The following is a 21,793-nucleotide window of genomic DNA, read 5'->3' as shown; positions in this document are numbered from 1 at the left end:
ATAAAGAGCTACTGATGTTGCAATAACCAAATATGTGCCTAGGAGGTGATATGACATCTCAGAAACAGTACTAAACTGGAATTATAAATATATGTAAGTATGTATGTTATACTTATATAAACATATTTACATAAATATAAAATATCAATTCATTACAGTTTTAACTCTATCACTAGTTAGCTCTGTCACCTTAGGCAAGTCATTTAACATTTTTCAGCAGTATTATCTATTCTTATGAGAGTCATCGCTAGACAAGATTATCTTCATAATCCTTCCTCCAGCTTTAAAATTATTTTATAATATATTATTATATCATAGTATGTGTAAAAAATTTATTTACTTTAAAGAGAAATCTACATGTAGCCAGAAAAATATAAAGGTGTTCATTATTTTGTGGAGCTATACTGACATCCTTTGGTAAGGTTTTGACTGAATACAACTTAATGTAGAGATAGATGAATAGAGAGATGGACAATTAGATGGTTAATAAATAGAATCGCCCAGATGTATTTACATCTACCTCCATACACATTTGGGCATGAAACTCAAATTTCTGAGAAAAAAAAGATAAAAGGAAAAAAAAAAAAGGAGATTGTGGCAAGTCCAAATTCTAAATATTTTAATAGCATTAACTGCATACTTAAATTATGAATAAAATATTTTATCTATAGAATATAAAAATGCAAAGCATATAAGATTAAGGAGACAAGGCTGCCTCACAGACGTTCCAAAACGGTCAGTAAGGTATGTTCTCGTATGACAGTAAGTAATAAAAATAAGGTATTTGGAGAATCAAAAAAGAAAGTTCACTGCACGCAAAAATAAACAAAAGTCGTAAACCTCCACCAAAAATCACTCTGGTAACGCATCAGATCTGTTGCAACGTGACTTGGCACTCCGTTAATACTTGTATTTCAGTAGTCTGGTGGAAGGATGGTGCAGGAATATATATGTCAGAAGAAGAAGTATCTATTAAAGAACTGCAAGCAGCGGTCCTGTTCCTGAGATTGCGTTACGGACGCAGCCGGATTAGATTGGGTTGATTACCTTAGCCTCGAAACAGAGAGTCTTTCTGCCCTGCGGGGGAGGGGAAGCCTTTCATCCACAGCCCTCGCCTCAGATGCGCCCTCCCCTCGCATTCACTTGCAAATAGCTGTGTGCTAGCAAAAGCCAGCACTTCCCCAGTCTCTAACCTTCCCAGGGCGAGTACTGCCGCTCTATCAGCAGAACCTTTCTCTCCCTGTGAGGAAGGGCTTTTTTCCCCTCCTCTCTCTCTCTTTTTTTTCCCCCCCCCTTAATCAGAAGCCCTGAATGAAAGCCAATCAGAGAGAGCTCGCCCCCGTGTTCTTCGGTTCCCTGCCGTCCAGAGTTGAAAGTGATGCTGAGAGAAAGCTTGAGTTAGATTGAAGTAGCATCAGTGATAGAAAATAACAGCCGAAAACAAACAAAAAGGGGACATAGTGACAATTTCTCCAGGGTGATTTTGGCTGGAACCAACTTCGGTTATCCAGAAGCTGATAAAAAAAGGTAGGAAGACTTCATCCCTCTCCCCCACTCCTCCTCCTTTTTTTTTTTTTTTTTTTTCCTAACCCCCTTAAGGTCTTTTATTTTCTTTCCCTGGGGGTGGGGAAATGTTTGTTTTTAAGTTGTATTTAGCAATTATTTTCAAATAATTATCTTTAACATATGAGAAATCAATAAGCATAAAACTATATATTAGATTCTAGAAACAACTGCTTTGAATATCTATAAGAGGTAATGTAAAACTAGATAAATTGTATATTATGCTCCACAGTGGGTCTTGATATTAGAGTTTGTGAATTCATTCACTCTGAACAAATGCTAAAAATATATCATGGAGTGTAATTTGTCATGCTTATACTTGTTCGTCTTTATTTTAAAATCAGTTGAAGAGATAACCTTGTTGCTGTGAACTCTAACATCATCTAACATTACTTTGCATTCCATATGAATGGATTCACTCTGCACTTATTCATAGTCGTAGTTCATTGTACGTTCAATATAAAGAGAAATGACAGGCGGAAGACAGATCCCTTGAAACTGCCAATGGTCACTAAGCATCTACATAAATAAAATAGATTGACATTCATCAGAAATAGAAGAGGCATAATTCCTACATTCACATTTTGTATCTGAGTCAGAAGTGAGAGGGGAAAGGGGAAGAGGGAGACTAAATGCATGTAGTCAGCAGTTGCAGCATTTATTGTCTCTGCTGCAATAAAATCCATATTTTATGTGGTGTTAAATTAATGCAGCACATTGCAAGTCTAAATGCATGTCCCCAACAAGTAACAACTGATAGCACTGTTAAGTATGGGCAAAAGCAGTAGTCCGAAAGTGTTTTTATGTCGCTACAATAGAAACCTACCATCTCCTTATCATTAAAAAGAGGGGGGGGGGTCTACAGGTGCAGTCAAAGAAGAACATCATTTTAAAACTGCCCTATTATCTTTTGCTTCATAACACCCCCCCCCCCAGAAATCTCTTTCCTATAATAGTGGTTCTTCATTCCAGTAAAAGCTTCTGTTATCCAAAACTGTACATCCATTACTCTCAGTTGTTCGGAGATGCATTATTTCTTCTTCTTTTTTCTTAAAGGATCTGTATTAAAAATCATCTGTCCCTCCGATGCTGACAACTCTTATACTTCAATGCATATGTTAGTAGACTTTCTCCCTCCACACCATCCCCCTCTCTATCCTTCTTTAAAATGTGGCTACAAGAGCTTCTCTGTGGTGAATAACACTTGGCAAGAGTGTGCTCATTTTTTAGGTCTGGTATGGTGAAGATTTTTAATTAGTAGAACTTTCATGAAAACATTATGTCATTGACAAGAGCTCTAGGTTCATTTTTAGTTAAAGTGATGAAGAAAAAAGGAAGAGGTTGTGTCATAGAGAAATAAGTAAATAAGTTGCACAGATCATCTACCTCGTCCCCATTCCCTGGGGTGTAGTAAATGAGGCACATATGTATTCAGTGTGTAATGCATAAGGAAATAGTAATTCATGGGGTGGGGGGAGGACACAAATATAAGCAGAATGTGTCTGTGTTTTAGGAACCTGTCAAATACAAATCCATTCTGATGATAAAAACATAAAGAAATGCTTCTTTCATTTGCTTTCACTTTTTTTCAGCTGTTATTAAAGTATGAGTCAATGTCTGTTTTCATGAAATCAGATACTTTTTTGGTCAAATACTTGCTGCTAACAAATGACTTTCCTGGTGAATGTATATATCTTCCCTGACTCCAATCAAAGAATAGAATTCCATACAGTTATATGTCTTGGCGGGGGGGAAGGCCAGGAAAATAAGAAAGCAACATATAATGTGTATGGCATCCACATGCATATGTATGTTTGTAAGGCCAGTGGTTAAATTCCGTGGTACCTGATCAGTGGTTCAGGTGATATTCCTAGATGTTTATAAAAACTAGCTATTTGGTGATACAAGTACTAGACAGGTATTCAATTTAATATTACACTGTTAGATTTTTTACTACACTGAGATTTTCCTTAAAAAAGAAAAAAAAAGGATAGAAAATTAATTTTCTATCTAGGGAGATATACATTTCTGGCACATTATTAAGAAAGTAGTGTGATCTGAAAGAGGTATGATTTTTTTCTTGTTGAAAAAGAGTATATTTGAAACTGAAAGGTTAATTCCCAAATATATGAACCCTGTTCAGACTCTAGGATTCATTTCATGATTTCACTTAATTTCCCATATGAATAAATAACTGAGGCAAAATGTATATTATCTAGGGGATTTTTGGACATATGACTTATTTCCTATGTTTCTTAACCTACTTTGCAGCGAGTGTTAACACTGTGTCCTCCTGGAATATGTCATTTTTATACCAAATCATTCCGCTAGGCTGCAGCACACGAACAGCATTAACTCCAATGATGCTGATTCAGCAGCAAAGTGAGCCATGTTTTTGTTAAGTGTTATTATCAGTAAGAGTGTTGCATAGTAAGCAATTAATACAAATCATGGATATAAACCCAGCTATCTCTAGTCTAGCCCTTGGGTTTTAAAAGTATTGGCCATAATGCATTGTTATTTTGACTACGCAAATTGCATTCTAATACTGTTGCCACATTAGAAGTGTTTATAAAATGCTGAAAAAAAAGTAACAAAGTATGAGCAGAGAAATACAAATATTATTTATACCAACCATAAGTAATTTTATGCAGCTATTTGACCTCCAAACTTCAGGTCTATGTTTGAAAACTCTTCTTTGATTAACCTAAAATATTATCTGGTTAGGGTTTCCGAAAAGTCACTTTACTAACCATATTATATTTAGCAGTCATGTCTGAAATAGGATGAAGTTAAAAACACAGTAGCAAGAATGGAGCCCTCATTCTTGTTAGGCTTATACTGAGCAATGGTGATATTGATGAAGCATTGTACTAAGTATATATGGTCCCTCTTACGAATATTTTGAAAAGAAAATCAGAGCCCAAGGAATATCATCATGAACACATATTTGAGAAATGAAAGCATACGTAGCAAAATATATTTTCCCTTTCTTGACACTTTGTTCAGACCAATGAGTTCACTGAGAAAATTTTCTTTTGTCATAATTAAAATAATTTGAAATATGCAGGTAGAAAGAAATGTCCTATATTTGAACATTTTAAAATCTGCCTTCTTTTTTTCTAGTTGAAGCATTTGGATTATGCCCACAGAGCACTAATATAACATTCCCTGCTTTTATCTCTAATAAGTCCAACACTCAAAATTACAGATTTTTTTCACGCATAAGAACGAGAAAATTTCAATCAACAAGGAGTGCCTGTTTTCTGAGATAACAATATCAGCTCAGGGTCACCTCTCTTCTCTTCTTCCTTTCTTGCTATAGAGCAGCCTCACTTCACTTGACATTTTAGTATGAGACGTGGAGCCTTTTCAAATCCAGTTGCGTTGTCTTTCGTAAGGATATCTAAAGCATGAGGCCATTTTCGCCTTTGCCATACCTCCTTTGTCACTGCTCACTTCAACTAACTCAAGAGGCAAACATTGTAAGAAAGCATCTATCACATTAAAGTTGTAGATTGCTGGGAATGCATTATCCTTAATGTTATGTTAACATTGATCGTGAAATAATCTGACAGTTTCATAAAAATTGTCTCAAAAAATAACTTTCACTTAACTCTTTACTATCAGTGCAACTTTTTGCAAAAAAAAAAGTAACGATTTTTTAAAGAATAAAGATGCTTTGTTTTCACAAATGTCTTTATATTTTTATCCCATTTCTCTCTTGCAGTGCATGTGATGGTCTATCCTCTATATTACTAAGACATTTGTTAAACATTACCACATTGGTGGTGGATTTAAAGAAAGGGGATACTAGAAATTGAATAAGAGTGAATAAAATAAAATTACATTTTACCTCATTTTAAGAAATCAAATGTGGCATCCCTTGAAAATAATGACTGTCTTTGGGAGTTGAAATGCCTTCATATAAAAATCCCTTGTAGTAGAGGGATATATTAGAGAGTTTGTCAGTGACATTATAAAGCACTTTACTAAGCCATGTGATCTCTGTATGCTCCCCCCTTCTTTTAGAAAGCAGCCTTTATTCTCCATACTCTACATGATGCACAAATATATAAAGTTAAGTAACATTTTGACTTCAAGACAGAATTAAGCAATAGGCTATAAGGTATAATACAACGTTGCTTCACAACAAGGGATTCAGCATTAAATGACATGTCTAAGCACTTCAGAGCCCTGCTGATGCTCAGAAATTTTGCAGTGCACACACTCTCTCTCTCTCATCCCCCCTCCTCCCCTTTCCCCTTCTCTCTGTCCCTCTCCCTTCCTCCCTTGTCCCCTCCTTCATTTATGACAATTACCAAGGTCCTTGAATGAGTGTTCCATGTGCTTTTAAAAAATACTACCTTATATGAAATAATATTTCTGTAAATCCTGTGATTTTTATAGACAGTATTCTATCATTGTCACATTATATATTTAATTTATTACATTACTAGCATAAAGTGTTATATATAGCATATAGCATAAAGTGTATGACAGTTCAGTTGGCTGATTCATGTCCTTTAAAATGAAAGCAATTCTTTTAGATGTCCTAACACCTAGGCTTTTAAGGAATTGAAATTGGCACCAATGTAGTTTACTGCACTAGCAAGCCAAGTATGGGAAATTCAGCATTTATTAATGAACTTCTCCAAAGTATCAGAATGTAGAATGCATAGACATTAGTTATTATATTCAGTACATCAGTTTATTGATTGGGAATCTTTGTTGATTTACTGTAACAAAAGATATTGAAATAGTTTGACAGTCCTGGTTTTAAAAATAAATTAAACATAAATTGCACTTTCCAGGAAGCAGTCTTTCATTAGACATGTTGATTCTTCTTTGTTGCATGATACAAATATTGCCAGTTTGTAATGTAAGAATGTAAACTGATATATAATGAGCAAGTGTCTATTGTAGATATGGTAAAGAGCTATCATTGTTCCTTCTCATTTTCACTAGAAAATTTGAGAAACGTAAACTGTAACCATAATCAAGTTAAGCAGAATGTATGGGAAATTAAAATAATCAATAAACTGAATAGAGTAAATGTTTTAACTTGGGTTATTCTGGTAATTCTCTGCAATGTTGATGCAGGACTTATAAATACAAGAATCAAAGTTGAAATTTGACATAGTTATATGAATAGATCAAAGGCAGTCAATATATTTGCCTAGGTTATTGAGTAAATTTTTTGCATAATGCTAATATAAATTTTTAAAATGTGACTGATTCTCTTTTTGTATGTAACTCTACTCCCAATAAAACCAAGTTAAATCAACTCCATTTGAAAACCATGGTAACTTCTGGGATCTCTAAAAGTAATGCATGTTTCCATAATTCTTGAATCAGACTTTAAATTTAGATAAAGCACATAATATTTCTGGATAATTTAACTTACAAGCATTGGTTTTAAATTAATAGTGTTTCATTTAGGTAGATTTGAAAATATTTGTATTATCTGAGAGACTTTACTGATTTTGTGTTTACCATGTAAATCTAAATGTAGAATATATTTATTATTTTATTTAAAATATTTGCTTTAAATAAATTAAAATATTAAAATTTTACTACCTCTAACTCATTGGTTAAATCTATTGCTGATAAAATAAATAATATGAATTACATCTACTTTTAATACCAACAGTATAGTATTTATTTGCTTTAGCAATTACATAAAGAAAAGGAAAGAAACCATTGGAATAAAATATGTCAACTTATTTAATCAAATAAACAAAAATTGAGTACACAATGACTAACAATTAGCCTACTCAAGTATAAAATTTTCTTCTTTTCTTTCTTTTTTTTCTTTTTGGACTTCTTCCTAAATCATGGTAAGTTGGGGGTTATCCTTGCTCTGTAGTCTTGAGCAGTATTTTGTCATCAGAGTGACTTTTTGAAGTTTAGTCTCTGGAGAGAGAAAACCACTAACATGCACATTTATTCTGTCTACATCTAGCTTCCTAAATTTGAGTACACTGCCCCCCCGCATCCACAGTTTTGCTTTCCACAGCTTCAGTTACCCACAGTCAACTGTCATCTAAAAGCAGATTATCCTCTGTCTGACATATCCTCACAAGGTCACTAGTAGCCTAATGCTATGACACAGTGCCGACGTCATTCACCACACGGGCATCTTACCACCTAGAAGAAGGATGAGTACAGATATTTTGAGAGGAAGAGAGGGAGAGACCACATTCATGTAACTTTTACTAGAGTATATTGTTATAATTGTCCTATTTTATTATTCAGTGTTAATCCCTTACTGTGCCTATATAAATTGGAATTTATCACAAATATGTATGTATCAGAAAAAAACAGAGTATATGTAGCGTTTGGTACCGTCTGCAGTTTCAGCCATCCACTGGGTGTCTTGGAAAGTATTCCCAGCAGGTAAAGGGGGACTGCTGTAAAAGCCTTTGCCCATAATTAAAAACCTATGGAAAGTCTTATTTCTTGATCAATTCCTTCACCAAGGCTTCAGCTGTTCTTTTGGAGATTTGTTCAACATTGCATCTTAAATACAAGCATGTACCTCGACTTTTTCTTCGTGAGTGTGTGTGTGTGTGTAATATGTATACATATATTATGTATGTATATGTATACGTATGTGTATGTATACATATATTACACACATATATGTACATATACATACACATATACACACACATATATGTGTGTACTATATATATATATTCCTACTGAAATAAAGAGTGGAGATTTTCTATAGCATTTCTCTATGAAACAAAGGAGGGGGTTTTTTGGGGGTTTTTTTCCTACTGACATAAAACTTTTTGGATGGATGCAAGTAAAAAAATGAAAACTCTCCATATTGTCTAAGAATCTCTTCTGTTCTGGCTATTATGCCTTTTATAATATATGCCCAAATTTTCCGCATTTAATATCTAGGTAATTCTACATTTTGAAAATTAATTTGTAAAACTTCACTATCTTGAGAATAGACACAAATATTCTTTTCAATACTAAAAAATACTAAATACTAGTACTAAAAAAATAAATGTTGGGAAATGAATTAGCCCTAAAATCTAAGTTACAATGAATCATTTCTTCACTGAACTTTTTTTTTTTTTTTTTTTTTTTTTTTTCTTAGAATTGGATTAGCGTCAGGGCGCCTGGGTGGCTCAGTCGTTAAGCGTCTGCCTTCGGCTCAGGTCATGATCCCAGAGTCCTGGGATCGAGCCCCACAACGGGCTCCTTGCTCAGCGGGAAGCCTGCTTCTCCCTCTCCCACTCCCCCTGCTTGTGTTCCCTCTCTCTCTGTCTCTCTCTCTGTCAAAAAATAAATAAAATATTAAAAAAAATCGGATTAGCGCCCATCAGAATATGAAATCTGAACAAAATGGGGGGAAAACATGTTTTCTTTTTTAGGACAAAGCCATCTGATTGTTAGGTGTACAACCTCTACTGGGCATCCAGCCCAGGGGAGATATGAAATTAGAGAAATGACAACCATAATCTTGACTTCAGAGCAAAGACATCAGTTCACTTTATTTTATAGGTAGGGTCTGGATCAAACCCATTTCTGGGCAAGTCCAAGGTTTTAAAAAAAAGTGTCGATGAGAAGAGCCTTGTCCTTTGTAGAAGCAAACTAAGATGTCCCATATAAACCATCATCCTCAAAAAATCCTTATGGGAATTATCAATTTTTAATAGTGGCAACAGGTTAAGCACTATGATAATGTAAAATTCACAATCATTAATTTAACTGTCTTTGGTCTTAGGCTATCATATTCTTTTGCATGTTATATTTTTCATTTTCATTTTACTTTATAAATTTAAATAATTTCCTAGAATCTAAACAATAACTTACTCAATTTTCCCTCAGCTTCTAATTGATCTTATTCATTTTGGAGGAAGTTTCTATGAGCCAGTCCCTTAGTGCCACATCCAGAGATATAAAGATTAACCCAATGCTAATTTTGTACTTGAGGAGAGGTGGTTCTAATGTAAGATATTCACAATAAATATCCACAATAAATATATTCACAGTAAATATTACATGAGTTATAATAGAAATATTAGGCAGTTGTTTTAAATGTTTCAATTTTCATAGAATAGCAGTGAATTAGGTACCAGATTGTCATTTAGGCAGTCACCCATTTCTCCACCTAACACAAAATCTTCAGTTTTAATTTTCTATTATTTAAACTACTAAAGAATCCTCTCAGTATCTTGTTTAATTCATTCATTCTTTCATTCCTCCATTTGGCACATACACTTTAAGTGCCTACCATAAGCCAGACACCGCAAGAATCCAGAGATACACACATGGAGAGAGAGAGAGAAACCAAACCAAACCAAACAAGACGTCTGCTATAGTGAGGCATGAGATGAATAATCACATGATTTGTTATTATTGCCCAGTTTTGATTAGAAGGATGAGTACTACATACTTTTAAAATGAATGATATGGGGCTCCTATTTTTTGAAAGATTGTATTCAAAACCACATGATATCTTTCAAGAAAATGTCAGAATGCATTAGATTAGTTTCAAGAAACATTTTTGTGTACCCTCAGATTCATTCAGCGGACTCCTGAAAGTGGATTCTGAATTGGTGCTTCAGTTAGGAGCCACCATCTTGGTTGGTGATCTGTGTTATACTTCACGTTTACAGTAGCCAATTGTCATCTTGCATCAAGGACTCAAATTTGAGACTAATATGCCCATCCCAGACAAGAAGCCTAATAAAAAGGATATATCTGAAGATCAAGCAGACACCCAAATTCTATTGCCAAAAATTGTTAACAGAAGCTCTCACATCCCCTTAAGTAATTAAAATATTCACTGCCAGAGAAGCCATTGAGTTTGAAACTTGGTCACTCTGTGAAAAAGTTTTTCTGATACGATGTTCTGTTTTTGTGAGGACACCTGATGAAGGTCATGTTTAATAGGGAGACCACATAGTGATAAGGCTACATGCCAGAAGCACTGAGATTGTCTTTCTTGGAATAATAAGATTGGCAAGATTGCCTTTCCTAGAATTTCTTTGATGAATAAAAGCATGGACTGTGGCACCAAGCTGTCTGGCTTCAAATCCTGTCAGTTACTATATATTTAATATTTAATATTCCTGATAGGTTTTCATCTGTAAAATGAGGTGAATAATTGTACTTACATAATAGTCAATTGTTATGATTTTTAAAAATTATACATGTAAAATACAATCCCTGAAAGTAGGTGTTCTAGTGCTACATATTATTGTGACCTATTATTTTTACTGGTATTCTTATTACTATATATAAATTCATGTGATCTATGCTTTTTTTTGAAAAAATTTTTTAAAGATTTTATTTATTTGAGAGAGAGGAGGCGGGGAGAGAGAGCAGGAATGAGGGTGGGAGGGGCAGAAGGAGAGGGAGAAGCAGACTCCCAGCTGAGCAGGGAGCTTGATGCGGGGCTCCATCCCAGGAGGACCCTGGGGTCACGACCTGAGCCAAAGGCAGACACTTAACGCACTGAGCCACCCAGGTGCTTCTAGTCTATGCTTTTTAAAATTAATATCGAAAGCACTTTATTTTAAAGCATAGCATACAATATGACTTGGGTTACCACTTTTTCAAAGTTTTTGAAAGTTTTAACTTATCTCATATAATAATAATTGTGTGCTTGAGTTGAAATGAAAATCCTTGGTGTTTTAAGTCAGATTCTGCCACTAATTCTACTGATAACATCATAAACTCTTTATTCCAAATTTTTTTTTTTTGTTTGTGAAATGGAAGCTGTTAGGTTCATTCCCTAATGATTGTGAAAATGTTGGTTGCATAAAGAGATAAGGTAACCTGAAAACTTAAATTACATCCTCAGAATCACATATAGTAATTGCATGGACTAGGGAATTAATGGATATGAATTTTGAAAATGGTGTTAAGGACCCAAAAAGGGGACAGAGGAGGGAGACAGCATTAGAAAGATAAAGACTTACAGTTGTGAGTTCCATAAGCCACATAAACTCACTCAGGTGAAACATGAACCATTTCTGAATACACTGCAGTAATAGTTCTTTTCACAGATTCTCCTTCTTGAGGTCAGAGTAATGAGAATTAGAACAAGAATGATGAAGAGAAGCAGTGCATTACAGAAATAATCCCATTAAAGTTTGGATACCCATAGATCTCAAGAGTAATTCTGCAGTCTATATTACAAGCTGAAAGGTCAGTGGACTATCGCTTTCTTAGATGAGGTTCCAGAAACTGTCTGATGAAGACATAGAGTCTGCAGCAAAATGTGAAAATTTTAACAGGTTTTATTTAGATAATTCTTTCTTTTCATCCTTCATATATAAGGTGATATGAAAATCAACTTAAAATCACTTTTTTTTTCTTCCTGTCTTGGGGCTCTATATGGTAATTTAAAAAGCATCTGAAATGAATTTTATGGGTTACAAAAACAAACCAGAACATTAAGGTCATAAAATATATATTTCTGTGAGTCCATAAATATCTTCCATTTTAAAACTTCATTTTTAAAATCTAACATTATATCACAGTTTTCATTTTTTTAAGGTTTATTTATAACCTGGGACTAATTACTTATTTTAGAAGTTTACATGTTGAAAGAATATACTTAGTACTTTATTATCCAACCACATATGAAGGAGAGGTGAGTCATCATAGAGACTATAAAACCTAGCCAACAGATGTAATTTTCTGAACATAATAAAGATAATCTTCATTTCTTGTCATAGCTATAGATTTATATTTATTATATATTTATTTTACTTATTTAATCAAATTCACTGTCTTCTTATGTCATCTTTATTAAATGCTGTGATTATTTAATAGCATTCATTTTTTTCCCCTGACTTCATTATATTTGGCTAAGTGATTTAATTTTATGGCTGATTAAGATGTCTAACTTAAAATATGTTAATGTTATACATTTTAGTTTACTAGATTTTCTCAAAGTATGTACTTTTAGAATTAAGCCTTCCAAAGATTAAAAATTATACCAGCTTCCTCTTCAATTTTAAAATTCTTTATGCTAGAGAAAAATTCATTAACTTGCAGGTATTTTCATTTAGTTGGAAATCAAGTGAAAATCAAATTGTACAAAATTAGATGAGAAATTAATTATAAAACCCAAACAAAAGGGATGTTGTCGAATAATTAACTATGCATGCTAAATAATCATTTCCCTTCAAAATCCGTCAAATTCTTCAAGGTTTTCAACAATTTGATGTGTTGTTTTGAATAGCTGCATTTTAAAATACTATAAATTATACTTCAAAAATTAATTAGAAAGTTGAAATGAGTTTATATTTCTGAAGTATTGTCCCATTTATAGGGTAAATTATTGCTGATATTTCTGGTAAAATTCTATTCACTGCTTAAGAGGTAAAATAATATACTTCGGTCTTTGGAGCCACCTTGTGGCCATATCATAGTATATTAGGGAATGCTCTGGTTTCAGATTCTTTTCCGACTAAACATTGCCTTGGAAACATTGAAACTGATGTGAACTTAAGGGTTATGACATAGCATTAAAAATGGATCCTTTTAGATGAATTCAACTTAAGTTTTACATGTACATGTGAGGTTATAAAAATATTGTTTTGTAAAAATCTAAACAAGATATTTTAAACAACATTTTTGAAGCAAGATATAATTTTTAACCTAAAATATATTCTGTTGTGTAGCTGCAAATCTACTCGAATGACTCCTTAAATGTTTAACTTTCTCAAGCAAAATTTCTTCCAACATCTTCTGGTGTGCAGCATAAAGAAATCAGAGACTGCATTATTGCAAAACTTAAATGTAAATATGCAGACTGCATGAAAAGCAAACAAATGATTGCTACTGAATGTGCTTTTCAATTGAGCTCATTGGAAGTTTAGGGAGACAAATTTGTTTGCTTTCATTTTCCTTAAATACTAGAATAATTTGTACTTTGTGTGTCATAATGTAACCTCCAAACGTCAATCCTTTTTTACTTTTTTTTTTTTTTTATAACCTAATAACAAACTTGGATGAGAGCAGGACCCATAGTTACTGTTTCTCTTATTTACAAGGTAATACCTACACTTAAAAACAAAACAATACAATTATTTTCCAGAAACTAGAAATAAGCACTTCTAGATTTTAAAATCTGGAACGGTCATCACTTACATGGTCTTACTCCTCATTGTTTACTTTATTCTCTACAGGTAAAAATAAAGAAATTTGATTAGAATAAATTTTATTGACACATTGCCTATAGCAAAATATGAGAAAAAAATTTTCCTTTGATTTATTTCTATGTTTAGAACTATATCTATAGTTACCTCTATTTCTCTATTTATCTGTCTCTCTGGGCACATTTATGTTACCATCCTGAAGTAACAGTGTTCATCATCATCATTTTCATCATCATCATCATCATCATCATCACCACCTGACTAAGACTTCAATTCCAAGACTGGTTATGGGATAGCATACTCACATTTACAGCCCACAGTGTGAGCAGTTACTGAATTATCTGTCTTTGGGTCACTGGGATGATTAACTTTAATTAAAAGAATAGAGCTCAATGAGAACTGAAGACAAACTCATAAAATTACAAAAAAAATCTTATGATGGTTATCTCTATGTTACATCTTTTTTTTTTTTTTTTTAAAGATTTTATTTATTTATTTGACAGAGAGAGAGAGCGAGAGCAGGAACACAAGCAGGGGAGTGGGAGAGGGAGAAGCAGGCTTCCCGCCGAGCAGGGTGCCCGATGCGGGGCTCGATCCCGGGACCCTGGGATCATGACCTGAGCCGAAGGCAGACGCTTAACGACTGAGGCACCCAGGCGCCCCTCTATGTTACATCTTAAAGCCATAAGGCGTCCATCTTTATAGAGCAAATCATTTTCTCTCTCTATTTTGAACACGCCAGGTTGCCTCTTAATGTAAATCAAGTGGTCAGGGCATGTCATTTCTCATGCACAGCCCAATAATCTGACTGAAAACAAAGATTACTTTGCTTCCCATTAAGCTATATTCCCTCTTTCAACAAAAGTACTTCTATTCTAAGAGATATTACTATTGATTTGCTTTTACTCTCAAAAGACTGCTAGGGTTTGTTTTTTTTTCTGTGCAATGCCGCACACTATGTTATTTCAGATAAACATATGAAGTATTTATTCCAACTCCAAAAGGGAGACAGAAATTGAAATGTTGTGTTTAAGAGTTTAGAAATGTTTGAAATTTAAGTTAAAACTTTTGATCATGTCATATTCACATTTAGTGCTCTTGATTTGGGCAAAGTTTTTTTGCAGAATGGATAGTAAATGGATAATCATAAATATGGAGAGAGACTTATAAAAACACCTGCCCTGGTGGTAAAAACCAAGAAACAACCCAAACCACTTTGAGTTAAAAATTTCTAGTTCCGGGCGCCTGGGTGGCTCAGTCGTTAAGCGTCTGCCTTCGGCTCAGGTCATGATCCCAGGGTCCTGGGATCGAGCCCCACATTGGGCTCCCTGCTCCGTGGGAAGCCTGCTTCTCCCTCTCCCACTCCCCCTGCTTGTGTTCCCTCTCTCGCTGTGTCTCTCTCTGTCAAATAAATAAATAAAGTCTTTAAAAAAAAAAAAAAAAAAATTCTAGTTCCTTCTTAATTTTAGTATAAAACATAGCATACCTACTTACCCTAGATAATTTAGCCTCAAGTGATAAGAGAGATGTCCATCATTAAACATTGTTCCTAAGACCATATTTAAACATTTTATCATTTTTACTTAGAGCTAAAAATAATTGTAAATCTTAACTCTCCCCCCAGTATGATTATTTGATTAATCTTTTAAATTCTAACTCTATAAAAATTATAAAATTGATCCTTTTTCTGATTCCAACTCAGTGCTACAGAAGAGGTTCAAATTACATCTTTCCTTCTCAGTTCAACCATATATTTTTTAGAGTTTTTAATATGTTTTATGGAGTTTGCTAGGAACTTGGGAAACAGTTATGGATAATTTGGTCCTTTCCTCAATGAGATGAAATTATAGTAGAAGAAAGCAACATTTAAAGTTAAATACAGGGGTGACTGGGTGATGCTTTTGATTAAGCATCGCACTCTTCATTTCAGCTCAGTTTGTGATCTCAGGGTCCTGAGATAGAGCCCTCATGTTGGGTTCTGCACTCAGGGTGGAGTCTGCTTAAGACTCTCTCTCCCGGGCACCTGGGTGACTCAGTTGGTTAAGCGACTGGGATCGAGTCCCACATCAGGCAATTTAATCATAGAGGAGATGAAGGGGAACTTGAAAGGTGTTATTTCATTATAATCATTCATTATTTAATTGGTTATTAAAGGTGAAACTAATGAAATAAGAGACATGAGTATGTGTAGATCCAAACGTCCTACGTGATTTCTCTCTCCCTGCTCTAATCATTCCTAAAATATATTTTTCTTAATTCATTTTTCTTATAATTATTCAGTTACTATTACTGATTTTTCATTATGAAGAAGGCAATAAATTGGGTACCAAGACGTGATGGAAAATAAGTAATATTCAAACTTTCTAACCTCAAATGCCTTCTGGAGGCAACTTCAACAAATATATATTTAAAGAAAGAAAAAATATTATTGATTCTATAGAAAACCATTTACCAACTCTAAGGACATTGAAGTCTAGCTCAAGACAAAAGCTGTTAGAGGCCCTGGCTGTCTGTCTGTCCGTCCTTCCCTCCCTCTGTCCAGGACCCCTGGCCCAGTAGCACAAACAGGAGGCTGGGGTCCGGGAGGGTCCACGCTCCGCTAGGGCCTTTCCTCCCTCTCTCTCTCTCTCCTAACTTCTCTGCGTCTGAAGAACTCGAAGGATGTGCCTTGCTTGCTGCTGGGCTGTGTCCTCCACACCGTGGAGCTAGTGGGGAGGGCTCCCTGCTTTCCCAGGGTGCTGGTGGGAGGTGCGCCTAGGCTTTGGGGGAGCTGTGCGTGCAACGTGGGCACACCAGCCAGGTGACGGCGGTGGGTGCAGGGCGTGCATGCCAGGCTGCGTGTGGCACGTGTGAGGGGGTGCCCGACCCTCCCTCCCCAGGGCCCTCCCCCATCCAAGTTCCCGCGGACGCTTTTTTTTTTTTTTTAAGATTTTATTTATTTATTTGACAGAGAGAGAGAGATAGCGAGAGCAGGAACACAAGCAGGGGGAGTGGGAGAGGGAGAAGCAGGCTTCCCGCGGAGCAGGGAGCCCGATGCGGGGCTCGATTCCAGGACACTGGGATCATGACCTGAGCCGAAGGCAGACGCTTAACAACTGAGCCACCCAGGCGCCCCGCTGCAGACGCTTCTGTTCATGGTCCCAGGCCTGTGTTGTGTGGTCGTTCTTGCCCTCTCTCTCTCCTCTCTTTCCCCTCTTTCCAGAAAGTACTGACTGGCCTCCTCTCTTGTGTTTGCTGATCCACGTGTGTTGGGCACAACTTTGACATTTCTTAAAAAAAAAAAAAAAAAAAAATTCCAGGAGACAATCAAAACAGAAATTACAATATAGTCTGATAATTGCAAGGAACAGTATAAGCACAGGGTACCATGAAGTTAAAGAGGAGGGCATAAATGTTAGATTCTAAGAAAGACTTCCTTCAGAGATGAGATTAAAGCTAAACCCATAAAGCTGTGTCACTCATTAGCTTAAAAATTTTCCTGTACATTTCCATTTTGACAGACACTACTATGGAGTGGTAAATTATTCTCACTTCAGAGTTGAGAGTTCTCACTCCAGAGTTCTCACTACATAGTTTTACCTCTGCCACGAAGGAGCATGGAGATCTTGGCCAACGTATTTAATCTAGCTAAGGCTCAGTTTCCTTGTCTAGAAGATGGGATAATGATGGCTACTTCTTACATCTGCTAAAAGGATATGAAGCTGAACTTGTAAAACACTGAGAGATTTGTTTTGCAATTATAAATTCCTAGTAAATATTACCAACATTATTACTGCATGCAGGGTGAAATCCAAATTCTTTAACCTAATCTGATCTATTTCACTCTTCTTTTAAATCATTGTAGGTCCTTTTGCATGCCCCACCCTGCCACCACCTTATAATTTGTCTCATTAGTACAGACAAATTGACCAACTCTCAGTTCTAGAATTCTCCTTGTCCTATATATTATTTAATTATTATTAGTTTCCATCACTCTGACTTTATTTATATTGATCACTCTGCCTCAAGGTTCTGCTTACTAAAACTCTTACCATTTAGGTAGATAGGCTTCAAATGTTACTTTTTTCTTGAGAGGCTCTTTGAATTCTCCTGCTAGAAAGTCTCTCTAGCTTTAGAAAAATCTTAACTCTTCATTTATACTTCTTTTTTACCATGGGTCATCATCTGTCGAGTTATTTATTTTTTTTTGTATATGCCTTCTTTCTTTTTTTATATATAATTACTTAAAACCAGGATAATTTTGATTTTTATCTACAACACCAACACTCAGCTCAATAACTCCCACATAGTAGCAAATGTGTGATAAGGAAATTCATGCATCAGATAAGTAGAACATATATTACAGATCATAATTTAAAGATCAGTGTACTACCATAGAGTAACTGAAAGACTAATTCATTGAAGATACAAAAGGTGTTTTCCTTTCCAGTGGATAATATTCACTATCTCTTCTTTAACCAAAGGCAATTTTAGAAGCACAAACTCTAAAGCAGTTTTTTCTCAAATTGATTGATTATCTTATTCACTTAATATGCAAAACTGACCCCATCCCAGACCTACTGCATTGGAATTTTTGGACTTTTGGTATGGCCTTTCATATTTTAAAATTCTTGCTGGATGATTTGAGCATGCACACCAGATAAATAATTGTAACTAGAATTTACTGTGATATTTTTATGTCTGAGCCTATAGACGGATGACAAAATTAAAAGGGAAAGTTTCATAAATACTTTGAAAATAACAAGTATTTTTTTTTCTTGAAACTAACCATATTGAAGGGGATATTACTCATTTTGAAATGTACACATTTTTATTTGATTATTTTTAATTGATTATTGCTTTATAGCCATTTATTGTTTTAAGCACCTATGATATACAGAGTCTTGTACACTGAGATAAATATAATAGAAAAAGTAAGAGGCATAGTATGTTATTTAGAAACAAAGTAGCACAGGCAATACTTGGTGGTATATAATTAAGCACTAAAATGACTCTAAACCGCTAAGTATTAGGAATCATTAGTATAATTTCGAAAGTTGAGGTAATGGGGGAGATGGATTTGTTATTTGACCTCTGCCTGGAGGATGTATAGAATGTATGCAAAAGGCAGTCATTTCACAATTTTTATCACTGTGAACTAAAAACAGGACTGAATATGGAAAATTGGTTGGTTGCTAAGGAACAAAGCTGGGTTTATGCTGAGAATACTATATGTATGAAGAAACTTGCAAACAAGGGGTTCAGATGATTAAAAAGTTCACAAAAGATGTACTATTTTAAATCTCTTTTAAAAAAGGTGTTGTTTTATCCCGAATTCATTAGGACAAATAAGGTTGAAAAAATAATCAACCATTATTCTTGGCATTTTAAATGACTCAAATGGTGGTGTTAATATCAACTGAGTGCTTCAAAGTCAACCAGCAAGCATGCCGATGGAATTATGCTAATAAATGGTATGTCTTGATCTATCTTCCCATTCTCCATCACTAGCAGTTTTCTTGTATGTGCTCTCGAACACATGTATGCTCTGAGTCACGATGTGATGTCTGAGATTTTCCTCCACTCCGTACATGGTTCCTTATGGCTTGATCGCTGTTTAGCACATTCTACCACTAATGGAAGTATAATTTTCTCTAGTCTATGTGTGCTGATGGGATCTGGTGTTCCAAAGCTATTAAAACTAGTGATAGTGACAGTAATGAGTTAGCATCTTTGATGTGTCAGATAGCTTCTGACAATCAATTAAAAAATAAATAAAAATGTGTATATTTCAAAATGAGTAATATCCCCTTCAATGTAGTTAGTTTCAAGAAGAAAATACTTGTTATTTTCAAAGTATTTATGAAACTTTCCCTTTTAATTTTGTCATCCGTTTATAGGCTCAGACATAAAAATATCACAGTAATTTCTAGTTACAATTATTTATCTGGTGTGCACGTTCAAATCATCCAGCAAGAATTTTAAAATATGAAAGGCCATACCGTAAGTCCAAAATTCTGCTTCAGTTGAGGCCCATTTGTGTGTATGTGTGTGTAAGAAAACAACATGTTCTTAATCTCATAGCCAGTTATTGGCAAAATCCAAAGTAGAATTTATGTCTTAAAATTCCCAACCCTGTGTTATTTGTACCATGCTATAAAAGTAGTAAAGGTTTTCCTCACTATAAAATGGAAACTCAGACAAAATCAATTTCATGTGCCTATTTATTTATTTATTTATTTTAATTTTATTGTTATGTTAATCACCATACACTACAACATTAGTTTTTGATGTAGTGTTCCATGATTCATTGTTTGTGCATAACGCCCAGTGCTCCATGCAGAACATGCCCTCTTGAATACCCATCACCAGGCTAACCCATCCCCCCACCCCCCTCCCCTATAGAACCCTCAGTTTGTTTTTCAGAGTCCATCGTCTCTCATGGTTCATCTCCCCCTCCGATATCCCCTGAGGTAATACATGTAATATGCTAGTGTTAATGGCACACACTACATATTCTTTATCTAATAATTAAAGCTATCATTGTGCTTTCACTAACACTGATTACTTGTAGGAGATGCTAGATCTGTTATTAGAAAGTTTTAAAGCAAATGACTGAGTATTGATAATCCTCATAATAATTATAATTTTCATTTATTGAGAATTTTCTAAGTGCCAGACATTGTTCACAGTGATTTACATCTAGGATGTTTCTTAATCATCATTAAAGAGATGCAAATATTATCTCCATTTTTCAAATGAGAGATGACTTTCACAAATCCCAGAGCTAGTAGGTGATAGAGCCAGAATGCAAACTAATAATATGGTCTCTGCCCCTCTATTCTCTTTTTTTTTTATGTTACCCAGAATTTTATTTTTTTCCAGTTTTTTATTGTTATGTTAATCACCATACATTACATCATTAGTTTTTGATGTAGTGTTCCATGATTCTGTGTTTGTGTATAACACCCAGTGCTCCATTCAGTTCATGCCCTCTTTAATACCCATCACCAGGCTAACCCATCCCCCCTCCACCCTCCCCTCTAGAACCCTCAGTTTGTTTTTCAGAGTCCATAGTCTCTCGTGGTTCATCTCCTCCACTGATTTCCCCCCTTCATTCTTCCCCTCCTGCTTTCTTCTTCTTCTTCTTCTTCTTCTTCTTCTTCTTCTTCTTCTTCTTCTTCTTCTTCTTTCTTCTTCTTCTTCTTCTTCTTCTTCTTCTTCTTCTTCTTCTTCTTCTACTTCTTCTTCTTCTTCTTCTTCTTCTTAACATATAATGTATTATTTGCTTCAGAGGTACAGATCTGTGATTCAACAGTCTTGCACAATTCACAGCACTCACCATAGCACATACCCTCCCCAATGTTTATCACCCAGCCACCCCATCCCTCCCACCCCCTCTATTCTTACCATCTACCTCATGTTCACATGTATGCACAGCTGACAGAGAAAATGTATGATCTATTTTTTTCTACTTCTGTTTTCTTTTTTGTAAAAGTTCTATTTATCCATGACTATTTTTATTTTCTTTTTCAATGAGAGAAAATAGGCCTAAAAATAAGTGGGGTTTAACATATAAAAGTACAACAAATGTGCCATATTTTCAGCACTGCTTTATTAGAATATACAATTGAGTTATCAAAATTTATGAGTGATGAAGAGAAGGAAAAGTAGGTAGGAAACGTTTTGCCAAAACATCCAACCTAAAAAGTAACCATAAATTCCTCATTGATGTCATGCCATTCTCCTAACATACTATGGTAGTTTATTCTTTTTAGTGCCTCCGAATTGAGAAATAAGGCCCATACTGATGTTTTAGAACATATGTAGAATATTTTTGAAGTAGAGAGAAAAATAGCCACAATGGTTGCCTCTAGGTATGGGGTAAGGGATTCATGTGTCTACAGTTAGAGAACCATCTTCATTGTACATTGTACATTAATTAATACATTGTACATTGTTTTATTAGAAAGTGTTATGAATATGAGTTAATTTTCAAAATAATATTTAATTTAAAAAAACTTGTCAATCATCATGAAGCTTATTGAGCATAAGAGAAATGAAAGATTCCAAACTCTTAAACTCATCTTCATAACATAAATTGACTCACT

General features: G+C 34.8%; 1 protein-coding gene across 2 annotated transcripts in view; it reads left to right on the top strand.

The window, feature by feature from the left end:
* The first annotated feature begins 1,102 nt into the window (after positions 1-1,102).
* The window catches only part of LOC118544817 (cadherin-10), a 176,122-nt gene continuing 155,431 nt past the window's right edge, over positions 1,103-21,793 (top strand). Inside the window, exon 1 of one of the 2 annotated variants that reach the window (XM_078066591.1) lies at positions 1,103-1,527. The gene's annotated coding sequence lies outside the window, so the exon portion shown is untranslated. The remainder of the gene's footprint in view (positions 1,528-21,793) is intronic. The other variant, XM_078066590.1, reaches the window with a different exon arrangement.

This window comes from Halichoerus grypus, chromosome 2 (genome assembly GCF_964656455.1).
Source record: "Halichoerus grypus chromosome 2, mHalGry1.hap1.1, whole genome shotgun sequence".
In the NCBI taxonomy this organism is placed as follows: domain Eukaryota; kingdom Metazoa; phylum Chordata; class Mammalia; order Carnivora; family Phocidae; genus Halichoerus; species Halichoerus grypus.
This window is presented reverse-complemented; position numbering and strand designations above follow the sequence as displayed.